The sequence below is a fragment of the Pseudophryne corroboree genome, chromosome 6, assembly GCF_028390025.1.
Source record: "Pseudophryne corroboree isolate aPseCor3 chromosome 6, aPseCor3.hap2, whole genome shotgun sequence".
In the NCBI taxonomy this organism is placed as follows: domain Eukaryota; kingdom Metazoa; phylum Chordata; class Amphibia; order Anura; family Myobatrachidae; genus Pseudophryne; species Pseudophryne corroboree.
In genome coordinates, this window is record NC_086449.1 from 371,222,092 (window position 1) to 371,243,354 (window position 21,263).

A 21,263-nucleotide genomic window follows, 5' to 3' on the forward strand; every position below is an offset into this window, starting at 1 on the left:
GGCAGCAGCAATAATGGTGAGTTGCACTGTGGAGGCACATATCTGGAACTGTGGTGGCACATGTGTATCTGGAACTGTGGTGGCATATCTGGCACTGTGGGGGCATATCTGGCACTTTTGGGGGGCATATGTGTATCTGGCACTACACTCCTGGGGCATATGTGTATCTGGCACTGTGGGGGCATATGTGTATCTGGCACTGTGGGAGCATATCCGGCACCATGGGGGTATATCTGGCACAGTGGGAGCATATGTGTATCTGGCACTGTGGGGTCATATTTGTATCTAGCACTGTGGGGGTATATCTGGCACCATGGGGGCATACGTGTATCTGGCAGTACACTACTGGGGGCATATGTGTATCTGGCACTGTGGGGTCATATGTGTATCTGGCACTGTTGGGGGCATATCTGGCACAGTGGGGGCATATGTGTATCTGGCACTGGGGTCATATTTGTATCTGGCACTGGGGGGTCATATCTGGAACCATGGGGGTATATGTGTATCTGGCACTACAGTACTGGGGGTATATGTGTATCTGGCACTAAGGGGGCATATCTGACACTGTGGAGCATATCTGGCACTGTGGGGGCATATCTGGCACCGTGTAAGCATATGTGTATCTGGCACTGTGGGGGCATATCTGGCACTGTGAAGGCATATATGTATCTGGCACTGTGGGGGCATATGTGTATCTGGCACTGTACTACTGGAGGCATATGTGTATCTGGCACTATGGAGGGCATATGTGTGTCTGGCACTGCGCTATTAGGGGCATGAGGTATCTGGCACTATTAGGGGGCAAACAACATCAACATCCTCACTGTCAGATAGTACACACATATCCCCCTCATCCTGTCCCACTTCCACACACAAATCCTCAATTTCTATTATGTCCTCATCATCACCATCTTTACTTGTACTGCTCGCCACATGTGCAGATAGTGCAGACATTGTGGAAGGAGGTGAAAGAGGCTTCTCTGTGAGGACAGTGTGAGAAATGTCAGACTCGCACATAGCTGACATGGACGCCACTAAACATTCCTCAAAAATGTCTGATGGTCCTGAATGCACAGTTTGTCTTACTGCCTTTGCAGCTAACTTTCCTTTTGATGTTTTTTTCTTTACCACTGTAAAATTAAATTGCTTATTTGATTTTACATGCCCTGACGTTAGCCTTCTATTCCCCAGGGCATTGGCCTTAGTAGAGGACGTTGACGGACTTGTGTCATTATGACTGGTGGCACCACCTCCACCTCTAGTATGTGCTTCCTCCTCTCCTCTCAATTGTTTGTCCTCCATATCTACCCACAAATACGAATGAAGTGGGGTACAGCACACACCACAATTTGTGCAAAAATGTAATAGTCAGAAATAGTAATTAAACACTGCGGTTTAATTTCACCAACAGTGTCACACAATACGTGTATGAGACAGAAATAGTGATCGAACATTGCGGTTTAATTTCACCACAGTGCCGCACAATACATGTAGGAGTACAAAATAATAATATACTGCAGTCTGACCGGCAGTGTAACAGTACTTATGAAAGTAAAATAAAAAGTGTATAGTACACTGGAGTACAGCACAAACAAACAAAAAATATATTTTTTATAATTATATTTTAGGCTTTTTAGCTTTTATTAATTTAATTTAACACTGGGTCTGGAGCCCCTGGATGGATGGACAGATCACCCCTAGGATGGACAGATCACCCCTTGTTGTCAGATAAATGACCAGACGACAGAGCACCCCTGGACTGATACTGATACATAGACACACCAGCCCCTGGATGTGTACACACACACACACACACACACACACACACACACACACACACACACACAGTGTACTGGGATTTATTTTTTTACACGGGGGTAGAGCCCCTGGATGTATATGAACAGATCACGCCTTGTTGTCAGATATATCACCAGACGACAGGCAGAGCACCCCTGGACTGATACATCAGCCCTACAACAGCCATACATCCCACCCCACACAAACCCAGCACTGAGACGGACACGTTCGTTCATTGAACTCTCCTCAGCTGGAGTGAAAATGTCGCCGATCACCAGGACCGTTATAGAATCCAAAACCCAGCAAAAAACATTTTGCCTCGCTTTGGGATTCAAGTCTGGCAGTAAGCCCCGAGCCAGACTCGGATCCAGACTCTGAATGCAAAGTTTGGGTAAGCCCGGTTCTCAGAGAACCGGACCCGCTCATCTCTTATTGAAATATGTTAAAGCATATATAAAGACATAACTTCAAATGGTGATTCGGAATAAGTCCTGATGTAGGAATATTCAGTAGTGGTAAATGTAAATCTGACAATCAGCAGGGAGCTAACTTGTTATTTATTTATTTATTTTTTCTTTTAGCGAAGAGTAAAAATAAAAATTATAAATGTAATTTTAGGTTTTTCATTCGGTATTCATTTGTTGGTATATTTCCATGCATTTGACCTTGTAAAGTGCCATATCTTGGCAGATTTTTGAACCAATTCTTTTATCCGCACAATCCTTCTCCCTATGCCTTGCATAGTATACTTATTATTACATTTGCTGGCAATATGCCTATTAGAGGAGGAAACAGTTCTTAATAGAAAACTTTAATTGTGCTACACTGTACTTCCTTTCTACTCAATTATAAATAGCTGCAGCCACACAGCACCTGAAATATTTGTGATACAGGACAGAAAGCTCATATGTCAGCATGACATTTATGATTCTTATGACATTTCTTTGCATGAATCCAATTCTGCAATCTGAACAGAGCACTTCTGTTGCCTAGGAAACATGCAAGTCACAAGCTCTGGTTCCAGAGCAACTCAAGCTAGAAAAGCACAAAACTCTGAAGTAGGCTACTGTACTATCTGCCTTCTCTTTCGGGTAGAACAAACAGCATATTAAATAGATTTAGTTAAATAGAAATCTGTTTTCTTTCATTTTCTTTTTTTTTTTCTTCTCACGTATAGCATTTATCTCTTAAAAACCTAATTGTTGGTAGGCCTACCCTGATTTCTCATTGAAACAATGCTTCATTCTTCCTGAAAAGTGCTGAAATGAAAAGCTATTGTACCATGTGTGCCTGCATGCCTTTACTATTTCATAGAATAAAGCTAAGAAACGGTGACAACAATTATTGTTTATTCTGCAAAGGGGATGGTATCGGGATCCAGGTGCCTGGGATACCGCCAGTCAGAATACCAACAGCGGCATCCCTATGTGCAGAATCATGACACCGTGTTGATAAGTGTTCTAACCCTTCCCCTCTACCCTCCTAATCCCACACCAACAGCCTAACCCTCACCCACCATGCTTAGTGCCTAAACTTAACCCTCCATCCCTGCAGCCTAACCCTAACCTTCACCAACCTCCATACCACCCCACCCCCACCTGCAGCCTAAACCTAACCTCCCCTAACCTTTCCCATAGCCTAACCCTAACTCTCCCCGGCATACTTATGATCGGGATGCTGGCAGTCATGTTTCTGGTGCCAGCACTGTGATCAATGTCAGGATCCCGGAGTAGGTCTTGTGACCAATGGCAGGATTCCAGCGTCTGTATTCCGACTGCTGGCAGCCCGAACGCCGGTATGCTGGGATCCCCACCAAAGATGGTGTAAAATGGCCTAGACAGATTACTTGGTACCAATTAGAAAAGATAATAAACAATTGGATTATAGTGATATTTGAAACTAACTGCTTTCTTAAATTAGTATCACACATCTTCAATCCTCTAATCAGTCATTTAGTCTATTTAAATGGAGAAACATAGTCACTCTTCTGTTAGGTATCATCGTGTGGACCACACTGAACATGGACCAGAGAAAGCAAAGGAGAGAGTTGTATGAGATCAGGAACACAATTATAGCCAAGCATGTTGAAGATAAAGGTTATAAGATCATGTCCAAGCAGTCTGATGTTCATGCAAGTACAGTTGCAAATATTGTTAAGAAGTTTAAAGTCCATGGGACTGTAGCTAACGTCTCTGGTCCCACCCAAGAGAGGAATTGATCCAGATTAAACAGAAGAATTGTGAGAATGGTAAAAATGAAAAAGAGCAAGGAAGGACTTTCAAAGAGACACAAGCTGAACTCCAAGGTCAGTGTAAGTCAGTGGGGTAAATTTACTAAAATTCGTATTAGTACCGATTTGGAGGGAGATTCATCACGAATGACATCGAATGTGTGAATTTGCAACTTTTTGAAAATTTTACGCCTCATTTACTAAGCTGTCGTATTTTTATTTTTCGTGTTTTCCGATGTCGATGTCATTCGTGGTTTTGTAAGGTAGAATGCGGCCGATTTAGTGGTTTTGCGGCCGTGTTATGAGGTTTTTTTTACGACTGCGTCACATTTCTGTTACGGCAGTGTTTATCCGTTCCCGGACGCGTTTTTTTTCTAAGTTTCGTTTTTGTCACTCGTCCGTGATTGGTTTGATTCGTGATGGAGGAGTGTCTGTGCACATTACTATAAAAACGCCCCAAACCGTCTGAACCTCGTGGGTTTAGCTAGTGGAGAGGTGAGAGGAAGGTGTGTTAGGAGTTGGTGAAGTTTTTGGAGTTTGTGGAGGATTTGAGGAGGTTATTTTCGATTGTTGAGTGCTGTACTGTGTGTGTAAGTAGTCTTGTCATACTTGTTGTGTAGTTATTTAAAAGTCTGTCTAGTTTTTTGTCATTGTTTTTTTTTTTTAACGTCTATTGTCATTGTTTGTGAGTGAGTGAGTGAGTGTGTGTGTGTGTGTGTGTGTGTGTGTGTGTGTGTGTGTGTGTGTGTGTGTGTGTGGTGTGTAGTGGTAGTGGAGGAGTGTGTTTACTGTATTTTTTTCTCAGTGTTATTTGTTGTTTGTCCTGATTATGTCCCAGTCAGAGGTGAGTGTGGTGGAAGAGGTGAGTGTGGTGGAGGAGGTGAGTGTGGTGGAGGAGGTGAGTGAGGTGGAGGAGGTGAGTGAGGTGGAGGAGGTTAGTGAGGTGGAGGAGGTTAGTGAGGAGGAGGGGGAGGTTGCTGCTGCGGCCTCCAGTAATAGTGATAGTGATGGTGCTGTGGCTCCGCAGCCACGCACCACTACAAAGACGGGCCGCAATGTTAAATTCAGCTACGCTGAGAATATGGCTTTGGTGCGGGAGCTGATGAGGCATCATCGGCAGTTGTTTGGCCATGATGCTGCAAAGGTGTCGTCACGCAGGAAGACTATTCTGTGGGGGAAGGTCGTTGCGGCTGTTAATAGTGAGGGTGTGGTGAGGCGGACCGAGGACACGTGTCGTAAGCGTTTCTACGACATAAAGCACCGTGTCAAGGTGAAGATGGCCAAGGAGGCTAAATCAGCCTGCAAAACCGGGGGTGGACACCCCTTCCGAGCGTCTTATCGGGATTGGGAGGAGCCTGTGCGTACTCTCATTCCGCCAGAAGTGGTTGGTGCGACTCATGTCCGGGATTCGGATCGGCCAAGGCAGGATGGTGAGTTATTTGTCTTGTTGTTTAAAATTTAAACATCTGTGCTTTGTCCTTAGTTGTCTGAAATGTCTTCTAGCTAATTGTGATTGTAAGTTGGTTCATTCTTCTAATGTGTTGGTGATGTAGTGCAGGCCTGGCCAACCTGTGGCTCTCCAGCTGTTGCAAAACTACAAGTCCCATCATGCCTTGCCACAGTTTTGCTGTTAGGGAATGCTAAAACTGTGGCAAGGCATGCTGGGATGTGTAGTTTCACTACATCTGGAGAGCCACAGGTTGGCCAGGCCTGATGTAGTGTTATTCTCAATTATGTATGTTTTTTTCCTTTGTATAGTTTTTTTTTCTGGTTGCCTTGGCCTTTTTCTGGTGTTTTATGTCAAAAGTAAATGTTTGTAGGTGTATTTTAAAGAAGTGTGATGAATCTGTTTTATGCAAAAAAAAAATTTTTTACAATTTCATAGGATTTATGTTTATTGTGTGTTATTCTGGGTTGTCCTTTGTGTGCTTGATGTGATTTTTCATGCATCTTTAGTTTTGATGTTTACAATTTTTTGCAGATATTTGTGGCTAGTGTTTTCTTGTTAGCATCAAAAATTGGTACCTTAGCGTGCAATATTGTGGTTTTGTCAAGCTACGATGTTTGGGTTTTAAGTAGTATAATATTGTGCATTATGCGCCTTTGTGTATGGATTATTTGGTGAAATTGTTTCTTATTTAAAGTATACACACCCAATGAAGTCAGGTAGAAAAGCATAAGCATCGTTTAGTTTACTTCTCATCAGGTTCCACATATGTTTACATCACAATAAGGAATTTGCATAAACATATCAACAAAATAGTATGTTCATAAGGACATTCTTCATATTTCTACAGTACGAAAGAGAAGCAGCACAGCCAGGCCACATCCCACACTTCCAAGAGATGCAGATGGTGGCAATGCAGGTAAGATTTTACTGTAAACACATATTCTGCAAACACATAGAAATACAAAATGTTAATGTTTATCTTATCACATAGGTTCTTCTTCTGCAAACCCGCCTCTACTAAGGCGCCCATCACAGGGCTCGGGTACTGTGGCTAGTAGGCCAACCAAGAGACGCCGGCTTGAGGCTGAAACTCCAGCACCAGCATCACCACCCCAACGGCGCATCTCCGCAGTGTCGGCCCTGCCACCACTAGCTCTTTTGGCCAGCCCACAAAGTGAGGATCCACAATCACCTCAGTTGTCTGGTGAGTAAACATAACAATTACCTGTAAATAAGTAAAAAACAGTGGGGTAGATTTATTAACCTGGAGAAGGCATAAGGAAGTGAAAAAGCAGTGATATGTGCAAGGTGATAAAGACAGCAGCACAAAATAAACACAACTGTTAATTTACATATTGGAGCTGTGTGCCTTGTGCCTTTATCACCTAGCACATATCACTGGTTTTTCACTTCCTTATGCCTTCTCCAGGTTTACTTTATACACCTGCACCACTGTTTGTGCACAGCAAAAAAAAAGACACAAATGACCAGTCATCCTTGTAATAATCACCAACAACAAGCACATGGTGGTAAGGTTTTTTAAGATGGTTAATTGACAGATGTGATGTTGGCCATATCAACAAATATTTATAGTTTTAATTTTTGCTAAAAACACCTACATAAATGTTCAGTCTCATCCAATTGTTTTGCATGGACAACATCACCAGTTCGAAACATAGGGCACCTTAATACTTTTTCACCCATTGTTAATGTGTACATTTTAGACCACTATATTTGTTAACGTTTTGGGCAGACCACTGACTGCCTTGAACAATGTATGAGTGTATTGGTCAACACATTTATTGTATTGTGTGGTTTGTTCCAAAGGAAGCTTCATACCCAATATGTAAATGTAGTAATTTGTATTTGTTAGAGTTCTTCGTGTTCGCACATTAATTATGGCTCAGAGTCCAACAATTCCCTCAAACTTATTACAACTGAGTAGTGAACGTTAGAAGCCATATATTATTATTATTATTATCCTTTATTTATATGGCGCCACAAGGGTTCCGCAGCGCCCAATTACAGAGTACATAAACAAATAATCAAACAGGAAAACAGCAACTTACAGTTGATGACAGTATAGGACAAGTACAGGGTAAGTAAACATAGCTACATCAGCAGATGACACTGGAATAAGTATCAGGTGGCAGAAGACTGATGGAATTGGTGCAGTTGAAGATTATTAAAGTAAGAAAGGATAAGCACATGAGGGAAGAGGGCCCAGCTCGTGAGAGCTTACACATACTTATTCAAAAAGGTGAACACAGGGCCGGCTCCAGGCATGTTCCAATAGAGCGGCCGCGCAGGGCGCCACCCTTAATGGGCGCCGCATGCTTGCGCCGCCATATTGGAACCTGGCTGGAGCACCTGTGACCTGCAGCACACAGCGATCCGTCCCTGATTTATCCATTCCCGTCCCGGCCCGCCCGCCTCCTAATAGTGGTAGTAGCCTAGCGAATCGATAGCGACTCGAGTAGCAGTGGACGGCCGCGGCTGACTGTGTGTGGTGTGTGCCTGCTGCCCCGTACCGATGACTCATCATGAGGGGGGAGTGCTGTGGGCGGGCCGCGGACTGAATCTAAACTACACAGGCTGTGCGCGCTGACGCTGTACGGCGGCAGCGGCTCCGGCGTCTGACGTCAGACGCCGGGCGGCGCCGCACAGCGCACATAGCCGATCAGACCTTACTAGCTTAGTCTGCCTCTGCCGTCTGCGGACCGCCCACAGACCACAGTACTCCCCCTCATGAGATGAGTCATCGGCACAGTCAGCCACTGATAGCCAGGAGGGGAGCCGGATTCACTGACTCTGGAGGCGGGACGCTGCTGCAGACTGCCTGGCCGCCGATTTCCCTTCCTCCTGCAGCTGCTTAACACGTGATATCACACGCAATGACACACGTGAGTCACACAGAGACCAGTCCAGACCAGTTCTGCTTAGTCACAGCAGACTCACACGCCAGGGCGCGGTCGGGTGGAGGTGGCAAAAAACAGCAGGGTGCGGATTAGATAATAATGCCAGCCAGCCAGAGCCTGCCAGATGCTGTTTCACTATTAACAACATAGCAGGTAATGCCAGCCAGAGCCAGATGGCAAATGCTGTTTCACTATTAACATTACATACTGAATGATTCATTTCTGAAGATTTTTAGGTTACATAAATATTGCTTGAAGCTAAGATTGATGTTCCCTAAAGAATTAGCTCACTTTATAAATCAATTAAAAAAATGACAGAGCATGTGCATTTTTGCATAGCTACATTTCTTGTTAAATTAACCATTCTCAATACTATATATTACTAATACTTCCCAAAAATCTTTATGGCCCCAAAAGAGAGTCATGTGACCTATCATGATTCACAAAGCAGATAATACGCCATACAGGAATGTGGCTGTGCTGCTTTGAGTGTCGCTTCGTTCGTTGAATCATGATTGGGACTTAGTTAAGTCCCATACACATTAGACGGTCGCTCTGTGAGCGACATCGTCTAATGTTTCTCCCTCCCGACTGTACACACTGAGTGATATGACCGCTCATATCGCTCAGTGATGTTACGCCTCCGCCAGCCCTGCATGAAGGTCGTGGACGACAGTCCAGATCCTGCATGCATGCCCTACCAACAGCAACAATTGTTGCTGACCTGCGGGGCCGCGCATCGGTCATCGCTGGCGACAAACACACTTGACGATAAAATGAGCGACGTCGCTAATTTTATCGTCAAGTGTATATGAGCCTTTTGTTATTTTTATCCCAGTTGTCAAGTGTTGGGTGGTATTATTTTCATGTTTATAAGCAGTCAGGCCTCTAATATTTTCACAATGCATATATATTGTTCATAAGTTAAGAAGACATCATTTTTAATAGTGGATGGATGTTTATTTAATTTACTATTAGCTCTTCCACTTATACCCCTTTCACACCGCCGGCGCCACCCCTGAACATGGGTTATTGGCACATGAATGCGCATAACCCGTGTTCATGTGCGGTGTGAAAGGTGACGGGGTGTAAATACCGGGTCGAGTGACCCGGTATTTCAACCCAGGTCGTGAGCAGGGTTGAACACGTGTTCAACCCGGGCCCCGGCTTACTGTGCGGTGTGAACGGGAGCTCGGTCGATGCGACCCATTTCCCGTACACTATTTGTGATCTCCAAGCTGCGCCCCCGCCGCCGCTGCGTCAGCAGCAATATGCTGGGCTGCTAACTGGGGTGTGAAAGGAGCCTGAGGCGGGTCGCACCCTTAGGTTAAATTGTGTGGTGAGGGACCATATTTGCTTCTATTTGTCCACATATTTTATGATTGTCAGCCACAAGCACTGGTTTTGCCTATTACATTGACCATAATTGTAATTGTTCCTAATGCATCAACCCAGGGTGCCTAGGCACACAGTTTGAGAACCACTGCCATATAGTGTATTTGCATTGCATGAAATACCTTGTAAAAATTCTAACCATTTATTGCAGAGTTGTCGTTTTTTTGTGGCTGACCCAGAACCAAAGAAGACAGGAAGTTTGTCCGCCAGGTGTACACAGCCTCATCCCATTCTTTTGGAAGCAGTTCAGCCAAGTCTCTCAGGTACAGTATGCGCCATTCTAAGTTTTTTTTATTTTATATCATCCTCAAGTTAAATTGTGTGGTGAGGGACCATATTTGCTTCTATTTGTCCACATATTTTATGATTGTCAGCCACAAGCACTGGTTTTGCCTATTACATTGACCATAATTGTAATTGTTCCTAATGCATCAACCCAGGGTGCTTAGGCACACAGTTTGAGAACCACTGCCATATAGTGTATTTGCATTGCATGAACTACCTTGTAAAAATTCTAACCATTTTTCTCTGACGTCCTAGTGGATGCTGGGAACTCCGTAAGGACCATGGGGAATAGCGGCTCCGCAGGAGACTGGGCACAAAAGTAAAGCTTTAGGACTACCTGGTGTGCACTGGCTCCTCCCCCTATGACCTTCCTCCAAGCCTCAGTTAGATTTTTGTGCCCGAACGAGAAGGGTGCACACTAGGGGCTCTCCTGAGCTGCTTAGTGAAAAGTTTAGTTTTAGGTTTTTTATTTTCAGTGAGACCTGCTGGCAACAGGCTCACTGCATCGAGGGACTAAGGGGAGAAGAAGCGAACTCACCTGCGTGCAGAGTGGATTGGGCTTCTTAGGCTACTGGACACCATTAGCTCCAGAGGGATCGAACACAGGCCCAGCCATGGAGTCCGGTCCCAGAGCCGCGCCGCCGGCCCCCTTACAGAGCCAGAAGCAAGAAGAGGTCCGGAAAATCGGCGGCAGAAGACATCCTGTCTTCACCAAGGTAGCGCACAGCACTGCAGCTGTGCGCCATTGCTCCTCAGCACACTTCACACTTCGGTCACTGAGGGTGCAGGGCGCTAGGGGGGGGCGCCCTGAGCAGCAATAAAAACACCTTGGCTGGCGAAAATACATCACATATAGCCCCCAGGGCTATATGGATGAATTTTAACCCCTGCCAGATTACACAGAAAAAACGGGAGAAAAAGCCGCCGAGAAAGGGGCGGAGCCTATCTCCTCAGCACACTGGCGCCATTTTCCCTCACAGCTCCGTTGGAGGGAAGCTCCCTGGCTCTCCCCTGCAGTCACTACACTACAGAAAGGGTTAAAAAAGAGAGGGGGGCACTAATTAGGCGCAGTATAAACAATACAGCAGCTATAAGGGGAAAAACACTTATATAAGGTTATCCCTGTATATATATAGCGCTCTGGTGTGTGCTGGCAAACTCTCCCTCTGTCTCCCCAAAGGGCTAGTGGGGTCCTGTCCTCTATCAGAGCATTCCCTGTGTGTGTGCTGTGTGTCGGTACGTTTGTGTCGACATGTATGAGGAGGAAAATGATGTGGAGGCGGAGCAAATTGCCTGTAATAGGGATGTCACCCCCTAGGGGGTCGACACCTGAGTGGATGAACTGCTGGAAGGAATTACATGACAGTGTCAGCTCTTTACAAAAGACAGTGATTGACATGAGACAGCCGGCTACTCAGCTTGTGCCTGTCCAGACGTCTCATAGGCCGTCAGGGGCTCTAAAGCGCCCGTTACCTCAGATGGCAAATACAGACGCCGACACGGATACTGACTCCAGTGTCGACGGTGAAGAGACAAATATGACTTCCAGTAGGGCCACACGTTACATGATGGAGGCAATGGAAAATGTTTTACACATTTCTGATAATACGAGTACCACCAATAGGGGTATTATGTTCAGTGAGGAAAAACTACCTGTAGTTTTCCTGAATCTGAGAAATTAAATGAGGTGTGTGATGAAGCGTGGGTTTCCCCCGATAAAAAACTGATAATTTCTAAAAAGTTATTGGCATATATCCTTTCCCGCCAGAGGTTAGGGTGCGTTGGGAAACACCCCCTAGGGGGGATAAAGCGCTCACACGCTTGTCAAAACAAGGGCTCTACCCTCTCCTGAGATGGCCGCCCTTAAGGATCCTGCTGATAAAAAGCAGGAGGGTATCCTAAAATGTATTTACACACATACTGGTGTTATACTGCGACCAGCAATCGCCTCAGCCTGGATGTGCAGTGCTGGGTTGGCGTGGTCGGATTCCCTGACTGAAAATATTGATACCCTAGATAGGGACAGTATATTATTGCCTGTAGAGCATTTAAAAGATGCATTTCTATATATGTGTGATGCACAGCGGGATATTTGCCGACTGGCATCAAGAGTAAGTGCGCTGTCCATTTCTGCCAGAAGAGGGTTATGGACACGACAGTGGTCAGGTGATGCGGATTCCAAATGGCATATGGAAGTATTGCCTTATAAAGGGGAGGAGTTATTTGGGGTCGGTCTTTCAGACCTGGTGGCCATGGCAACAGCTGGGAAATCCACGTTTTTACCCCAGGTCGCCTCTCAACATAAGAAGACGCCGTATTATCAGGCGCAGTCCTTTCGTTCCCATAAGGGCACGTGGGCAAAAGGTTCCTCATTTCTGCCCTGTGACAGAGGGAGAGGGAAACGGCTGCAGAAATCAGCCAGTTCCCAGGAACAGAAGCCCTCTCCCGCCTCTGCCAAGCCCTCAGCATGACGCTGGGGCTTTACAAGCAGACAGGGAGGCAGTGTTGGAAGCCATTCACAAGCTGTATTCCCAGCAGGTGATAATTAAGGTACCCCTCCTGCAACAGGGAAAGGGGTATTACTCCACACTGTTGTGGTACCGAAGCCGGATGGCTCGGTGAGACCGATTTTAAATCTAAAATCTTTGAACACTTACATACAGAGGTTCAAATTCAAGAGAAGGGGACTACATGGTGTCTCTGGACATCAAGGATGCTTACCTTCATGTCCAAATTTACCCTTCTCACCAAGGGTACCTCAGGTTTGTGGTACAGAACTGTCACTATCAGTTTCAGACGCTGCCGTTTGGATGGTCCACGGCACCCCGGGTCTTTACCAAGGTAATGGCCGAAATGATGATACTCCTTTGAAGGAAGGGAGTTTTAGTTATCCCTTACTTGGACGATCTCCTGATAAGGGTAAGATCCTGGGAACAGTTGGAGGTCGGTGTAGCACTATCTCAGGTAGTGTTGCGACAGCACGATTGGATTCTCAATATTCCAAAATCGCAGCTGGTTCCGACGACTCGTCTTCTGTTCCTAGGGATGATTCTGGACACAGTTCAGAAAAAGGTGTTTCTCCCGGAGGAGAGAGCCAGGGAGTTATCCGAGCTACTCAGGAACCTCCTAAAACCGAGCCAAGTCTCAGTGCATCAATGCACAAGGGTTCTGGGAAAAATGGTAGCTTCCTACGAAGCAAAGCCATTCGGCAGATTCCACGCAAGAACTTTCCAGTGGGACCTGCTGGACAAATGGTCCGGGTCGCATCTTAAGATGCATCAGCGGATAACCCGGTCACCAAGGACAAGGGTGTCCCTCCTGTGGTGGTTGCAGAGTGCTCATCTTCTAGAGGGCCGCAGAGTCGGCATTCAGGACTGGGTCCTGGTGACCACGGATGCCAGCCTGCGAGGCTGGGGAGCAGTCACACAGGGATGAAATTTCCAGGGCTTATGGTCAAGCCTGGAGACATCATTTCACATAAATATCCTGGAGCTAAGGGCCATTTACAATGCTCTCAGCTTAGCAAGACCTCTGCTTCAAGGTCAGCCGGTGTTGATCCAGTCGGACAACATCACGGCAGTCACCCATGTAAACAGACAGGGTGGCACAAGAAGCAGTCAATGACAGAAGCTGCAAGGATTCTTCGCTGGGCGGAAAATCATGGGATAGCACTGTCAGCAGTATTCATTCCGGGAGTGGACAACTGGGAAGCAGACTTCCTCAGCAGGCACGGCCTCCACCCGGGAGAGTGGGGACTTCACCCAGAAGTCTTCCACATGATTGTAAACCATTGGGAAAAACCAAAGGTGGACATGATGGCGTCCCGCCTAAACAAAAAATTGGACAGGTATTGCGCCAGGTCGAGGGACCCTCAGGCAATAGCTGTGGACGCTCTGGTAACACCGTGGGTGTACCAGTCAGTGTATGTGTTCCCTCCTCTTCCTCTCATACCAAAAGTACTGAGAATTATAAGACGGAGGGGAGTAAGAACTATACTCGTGGCTCCGGATTGGCCAAGAAGGACTTGGTACCCGGAACTTCAAGAGATGCTCACGGAGGACCCGTGGCCTCTACCTCTAAGAAAGGACCTGCTCCAGCAAGGACCCTGTCTATTCCAAGACTTACCGCGGCTGCGTTTAACGGCAGGGCGGTTGAACGCCGGATCCTGAAGGAAAAAGGCATTCCGGATGAAGTCATCCCTATCCTGATCAAGCCAGGAAGGATGTAACCGCAAAGCATTATCACCGCATTTGGCGAAAATATGTTGCGGGGTGCGAGGCCAGTAAGGCCCCGATGGAGGAATTTTCAACTAGGTCGATTCCTGCATTTCCTGTAAACAGGAGTGTCTATGTGCCTAAAATTGGGGTCCATTAAGGTTCAAATTTCGGCCCTGTCAATTTTCTTCCAGAAAGAACTAACTTCAGTTCCTGAAGTTCAGACGTTTTGTAAAAGGGGTACTGCATATACAGCCTCCTTTTGTGCCTCCAGTGGCACCTTGGGATCTCAATGTAGTTTTGGGGTTCCTAAAGTCACATTGGTTTGAACCACTTGAATCTGTGGAGTTAAAATATCTCACATGGAAAGTGGTCATGTTGTTGGCCCTGGCCTCGGCCAGGCGCGTGTCAGAATTGGGGGCTTTATCCTGTAAAGGCCCTTATCTGATCTTCCAGACAGGGCGGAATTGAGGACTCATCCTCAATTTCTCCCTAAGGTGTTTTCAACGTTTCACGTGAACCAGCCTATTGTGGTACCTGCGGCTACTAGGGACTTGGAGGACTCCAAGTTGCTGGACGTAGTCAGGGCCCTGAAAATATATGTTTCCAGGACGGCTGGAGTCAGAAAATCTGACTCGCTGTTTATCCTGTATGCACCCAACAAGCTGGGTGCTCCTGCTTCTAAGCAGACTATTGCTCGTTGGATTTGTAGCACAATTCAGCTTGCACATTCTGTGGCAGGCCTGCCACAGCCAAAATCTGTAAAAGCCCATTCCACACGGAAAGTGGGCTCATCTTGGGCGACTGCCCGAGGGGTCTCGGCTTTACAACTTTGCCAAGCAGCTACTTGGTCAGGGGCAAACACGTTTGCTAAATTCTACAAATTTGATACCCTGGCTGAGGAGGACCTTGAGTTCTCTCATTCGGTGCTGCAGAGTCATCCGCACTCTCCCGCCCGTTTGGGAGCTTTGGTATAATCCCCATGGTCCTTACGGAGTTCCCAGCATCCACTAGGACGTCAGAGAAAATAAGAATTTACTTACCGATAATTCTATTTCTCATAGTCCGTAGTGGATGCTGGGCGCCCATCCCAAGTGCGGATTGTCTGCAATACTTGTACATAGTTATTGTTACAAAAATCGGGTTATTATTGTTGTGAGCCATCTTTTCAGAGGCTCCTCTGTTTATCATACTGTTAACTGGGTTCAGATCACAAGTTATACAGTGTGATTGGTGTGGCTGGTATGAGTCTTACCCGGGATTCAAAATCCTTCCTTATTGTGTACGCTCGTCCGGGCACAGTATCCTAACTGAGGCTTGGAGGAGGGTCATAGGGGGAGGAGCCAGTGCACACCAGGTAGTCCTAAAGCTTTACTTTTGTGCCCAGTCTCCTGCGGAGCCGCTATTCCCCATGGTCCTTACGGAGTTCCCAGCATCCACTACGGACTATGAGAAATAGAATTATCGGTAAGTAAATTCTTATTATTGCAGAGTTGTCGTTTTTTTGTGGCTGACCCAGAACCAAAGAAGACAGGAAGTTTGTCCGCCAGGTGTACACAGCCTCATCCCATTCTTTTGGAAGCAGTTCAGCCAAGTCTCTCAGGTACAGTATGCGCCATTCTAAGTTTTTTTTTTCATTTTAGATCATCCTCAAGTTAAATTGTGTGGTGAGGCACCATATTTGCTTCTATTTGTCCACATATTTTATGATTGTCAGCCACAAGCACTGGTTTTGCCTATTACATTGACCATAATTGTAATTGTTCCTAATGCATCAACCCAGGGTGCCTAGGCACACAGTTTGAGAACCACTGCCATATAGTGTATTTGCATTGCATGAACTACCTTGTAAAAATTCTAACCATTTATTGCAGAGTTGTCGTTTTTTTGTGGCTGACCCAGAACCAAAGAAGACAGGAAGTTTGTCCGCCAGGTGTACACAGCCTCATCCCATTCTTTTGGAAGCAGTTCAGCCAATTCTCTCAGGTACAGTATGCGCCATTCTAACTTTAATTTTTTTATAGGGACAAGGTGGCCTATTCCTGTCTTAGGATATGTAGAATGGTGCTGTAATGTGGTCTTAAATGATGTTTAAAAAAAAAAAAAAATTTGCCTACCATTTTTCTGCAGTATAGTCAATTTTGTGTGGCTGGCTGTTACAGAACAGATGCAGAGGGATGAAGATTGAAAATTTCGACCATTTGAAAGCTCCAGGATAGATCTTCATACTCGCCTATTTAAGGTAATATGCTTTTCTCTCTTTTTTTTATTTTTTTTATTATTATTACACCCTGATAGGTTGTTGCCCTGTCCTGAAACGTTGGAGGTTTTAGGCTGTTTATTTAATTTTGGATTAAAGTATATTTTACCCACTAACAAACATAGAGTAATATCATGGGGGGATTTCAATTGGCATTGTGCATGGTCTTCTATAGGAACGGGAGACTATCGCAGCAATTCAATGTTCTGATCTGCTGCACATTAGCTGCAGCAGACAAATGTTTTCACATCCTCCAGGAAAGCAAGAAAAAAAATGTGTGAAAAGTCCATATTAATGTCGCTCAAAGCACCCAAATCCATACTTTAGATGTCCAATCATGATTTTTACATGGGTTTAGCTGCTTTGCGTCGCTAAACTCTAAGCTGACAGACCATCAGATGCATTGATTACCAATGGGCATCTGATCATAGCAACAATGGAATTGCTCTGATAGATGCCCCTTTGTGTAGATGGTCAGCAGAGTGCATGAAAATCAATTGAATTCCCCCCACGAATTTAGCTGAATTTATGGATTTTGGTTACAATAGAATACATAAGCATGCAGAATTGGGTAATTGAAAATCCTGTCATACAATATGTATTATAGTTTTTTTTACTTTTTTTGGTATGACTGTATTTACATATAACCACCAAATCTCTCTCATGCCATTTTTGTTTCAAAGTGAATGTAAAAATGAGGAAAAATAGCATAATGAGTATTCTAGTTGAAACATATTTATTAGTTAAAAAAAATTAAACCGTTTGCAAGTCAGAGCTATTTGATTTTCAGATAATATTTCCATAGCTAGCCTATGTTTTAAGTTTAGGGTTTGCTAAATACATTTTTTATTTACAGATTTAAACAGTCTTCAAAAATGGCAAATACTGGTAAAAAGAAACCATCCGGTGCAGAATACAGAAGAAGAAGGGCAGAGAAGGAAGCTGAATTTCAGGAAAGTAGAAAGAAATTTATGAACCTGCAAGACTATTTTACATCGACTAATGCTATAGCTGTGAATGAAAAGTCTAATGAAGAGTTGCCTGCAACTTCTGTGATATCTTCAATGTGTGACTCAAATAACAATATTGCAGATATTTCAGAGGAAGATGAACCAGATTTGCAGTCTGATGTTTCTGAAGTGGTTGATGTCGAAACATATGCAACACCTCTTCTGAACCTATCAGACCCTGACGTATGGCCTAAATGTCTTAATACTAAAATTATAGATCAGTTGGTTGTTCAAGGTCCACAACAAGTTCAGCTAAAACAATATCCGCGTGATGCAAATGGTCGACATTTCTCAAATGTTCATTATAGTCGTACACTTCCCAATGGTGAATGTATACAACGTAGATGGTTAATGTATTCTGAAACGAAAGATTGCATATTCTGTTTCTGTTGTTTATGTTTTGATCGTAGCTCAAGATCATTTTTAGGGAGTGTAGGTGTCAATGATTGGAGTCATGTGTCTGCAATCCTCAAAGCACACGAAAATGTTTCAAGTCACATGTTGGCTTATCAGTCATGGATAGAAACTGAAAAAAGACTTAATTCTGGAAAAACAATTGATAGAGTAGAACAACTGTTAATTGTGAAAGAATCAGAGCGTTGGTCAAACGTTTTGAATAGATTGATGAATATAATTCTGTATCTTGCAGAAAATAATATAGCATTTCGTGGTTCTTCGGATAAATTGTATACCAAAAACAATGGAAAATACTTGGGTCTTATTCAGTTATGGGCAAAATTTGATCCTGTTATGCAAGAACATGTTGGTCGTATTTTGAAAGATGAACTGTCAGTTCATTACTGTGGAAAGAATATTTTAAATGAACTTATTCAACTAATGGCTGAAGAAGTTAATTCTAAAATAATCTCCTTCATACAAAATGCTAAATATTTTTCATTAATTGCTGACTGTACACCAGACATAAGTCATGTTGAACAATTATCTTTGACTATAAGGTATGTTGACCTAACAAATAACAATGTTGAAATCTGTGAACGGTTCTTGGGATTCACCCCAATAGTCGACTCCACTGGTAAAGGTCTTTCAGATGTTCTCCTGAAATTGCTTGAAAAAAATAAAATCGACTTGAAACATTGTAGAGGTCAGAGATATGACAACGGGGCAAACATGAAAGGGAAAAATAGTGGAGTCCAAAAGAGAATCTTAGAACATAATCCACTGGCATTTTTTATGCCTTGCGGATGCCATAACTTGAACCTTGTGCTGTGCGATGCAGCAAAATCCTCTATCAAATCTTTGTCTTTATTTGGAATTGTTGGCCGATTATACTCTCTTTTTGCTGCTTCTGTTAGTCGTTGGCAGATTTTGAATGACCATGTAATTTCTTTTACTCTAAAAAGACCTAGCGACACACGTTGGGAGGCTAAAATTTCCAGTGTGAAAGCGGTTCGATACCAAGTTGCAGATATTCATGATGCACTTATTTCTCTTTCTGAAAAAGAGGAAAAACATGACCATGAAATTGCACATGAAGCAATTACTTTATCTTGTCAGCTGAAAGATTTTAGTTTTCTTGTTTCGTTGGTGATTTGGTACGATATACTTTTTCAAGTAAATGTAGTCAGTAAATCGATGCAGAGTCAGAGTATGGATGTAATAAAAACCGTGGAATTAATACACGGTTGTATCAAGTTTTTGGAAGAATATAAAAAAAATGGCTTTGAGAATGCTATATCAAGTGCCAAAGAGCTTGCAAAAGTTCTTGAAGGTGTCCCTGAATTTCAAGCAACAAAAAGAATACGTTATGTGAAACGACATTTTGATTATGAGAGTAGAGATGATCAAATTGCTACAACACCTAAGAAACAATTTGAAGTTGAATTTTTTATTACATTGCTTGACGTAGCTATTATGTCCGTTCGAGAGAGATTTCAGCAACTTAATCAGCATGCTGAAACATGGGGTTTCCTTTACAAGATAACTTAATTACCAAATAGAGAGCAGCTTGAAAAGCACTGCAGTGATCTCCAGCTTGCTCTGACTACTGGTGAGGATGCAGATATTGAAGGTGGTCCTCTATGTGATGAACTGATCAGTATCCAGAAGTTTGTAGAAAACATGGCAATGCCAACTCCACTCAACATACTGAATTTTATCAAAACATCAAAGCTAGAAGATCTATATCCAAATACATGGGTTTCTTTGAGAATCTTATTAACAACACCAGTTTCTGTGGCTAGTGGAGAGAGAAGCTTCTCAAAATTGAAATTAATAAAAACTTATCTGCGATCCTCTATGTCTCAAGAAATGTTGAGTTCGTTAGCAACCCTTTCGATTGAAAATGATGTTTCTCAAAACATAGATTTTTCAGAATTTATCAAAAGTTTTGCTAATAAAAAATCAAGAAAAGTTGTTTTTTCTTGAGGATGAATATTTTCTATATAAATTTTTTTTTTTTAACTCAATATTCCTATATTGGATATTCTTGAGTGTTGGAGTCTTTAATGGATCTATGCCCAGAGCAGTCTCTTCTTTTTTTGTCTACTCAGGCTGTTGTATTGTTGAGTCTTTAATGGATTTATGCCCAGAGCAGTCTCCTCTTCTTTTTTGTCTACTCAGGCTGTTGTATTGTTGAGAGAGTCTTTAATGGATCTATGCCCAGAGCAGTCTCTTCTTTTTTGTCTTCTCAGGCTGTTGTATTGTTGAGAGTCTTTAATGGATCTATGCCCAGAGCAGTCTCCTCTTCTTTTTTTGTCTACTCAGGCAGCTGTATTGTTGAGAGTCTTTAATTGATCTATGCCCAGAGCAGTCTCTTCTTTTTTGTCTTCTCAGGCTGTTGTATTGTTGAGAGTCTTTAATGGATCTATGCCCAGAGCAGTCTCCTCTTCTTTTTTGTCTACTCAGGCTGTTGTATTGTTGAGAGTCTTTAATGGATCTATGCCCAGAGCAGTCTCCTCTTCTTTTTTGTCTACTCAGGCTGTTGTATTGTTGAGAGTCTTTAATGGATCTATGCCCAGAGCAGTCTCTTCTTTTTTGTCTTCTCAGGCTGTTGTATTGTTGAGAGTCTTTAATGGATCTATGCCCAGAGCAGTCTCCTCTTCTTTTTTGTCTACTCAGGCTGTTGTATTGTTGAGAGTCTTTAATGGATCTATGCCCAGAGCAGTCTCCTCTTCTTTTTTGTCTACTCAGGCTGTTGTATTGTTGAGAGAGTCTTTAATGGATCTATGCACAGAGCAGTCTCTTCTTTTTTGTCTTCTCAGGCTGTTGTATTGTTGAGAGTCTTTAATGGATCTATGCCCAGAGCAGTCTCCTCTTCTTCTTTTTTGTCTTCTCAGGCTGTTGTATTGTTGAGAGTCTTTAATGGATCTATGCCCAGAGCAGTCTCTTCTTTTTTAGCTTCCCAGGTTGTTGTATTGTTGAGAGTCTTTAATGGATCTATGCCCAGAGCAGTCTTTTCTTTTTTGTCTTCTCAGGCTGTTGTATTGTTGAGAGTCTTTAATGGATCTATGCCCAGAGCAGTCTCTTCTTTTTTAGCTTCCCAGGCTGTTGTATTGTTGAGAGTCTTTAATGGATCTATGCCCAGAGCAGTCTTTTCTTTTTTGTCTTCTCAGGCTGTTGTATTGTTGAGAGTCTTTAATGGATCTATGCCCAGAGCAGTCTCCTCTTCTTTTTTTGTCTACTCAGGCAGTTGTATTGTTGAGAGTCTTTAATTGATCTATGCCCAGAGCAGTCTCTTCTTTTTT

The 21,263-nt window shown here is 43.7% G+C and overlaps 1 pseudogene; it reads left to right on the forward strand.

Annotated features, from left to right (window-relative positions):
- Positions 1–17,876: 17,876 nt before the first annotated feature.
- On the forward strand, positions 17,877–19,944 carry LOC134934575 (uncharacterized; annotated as a pseudogene).
- The last annotated feature ends 1,319 nt before the right edge of the window (positions 19,945–21,263 follow it).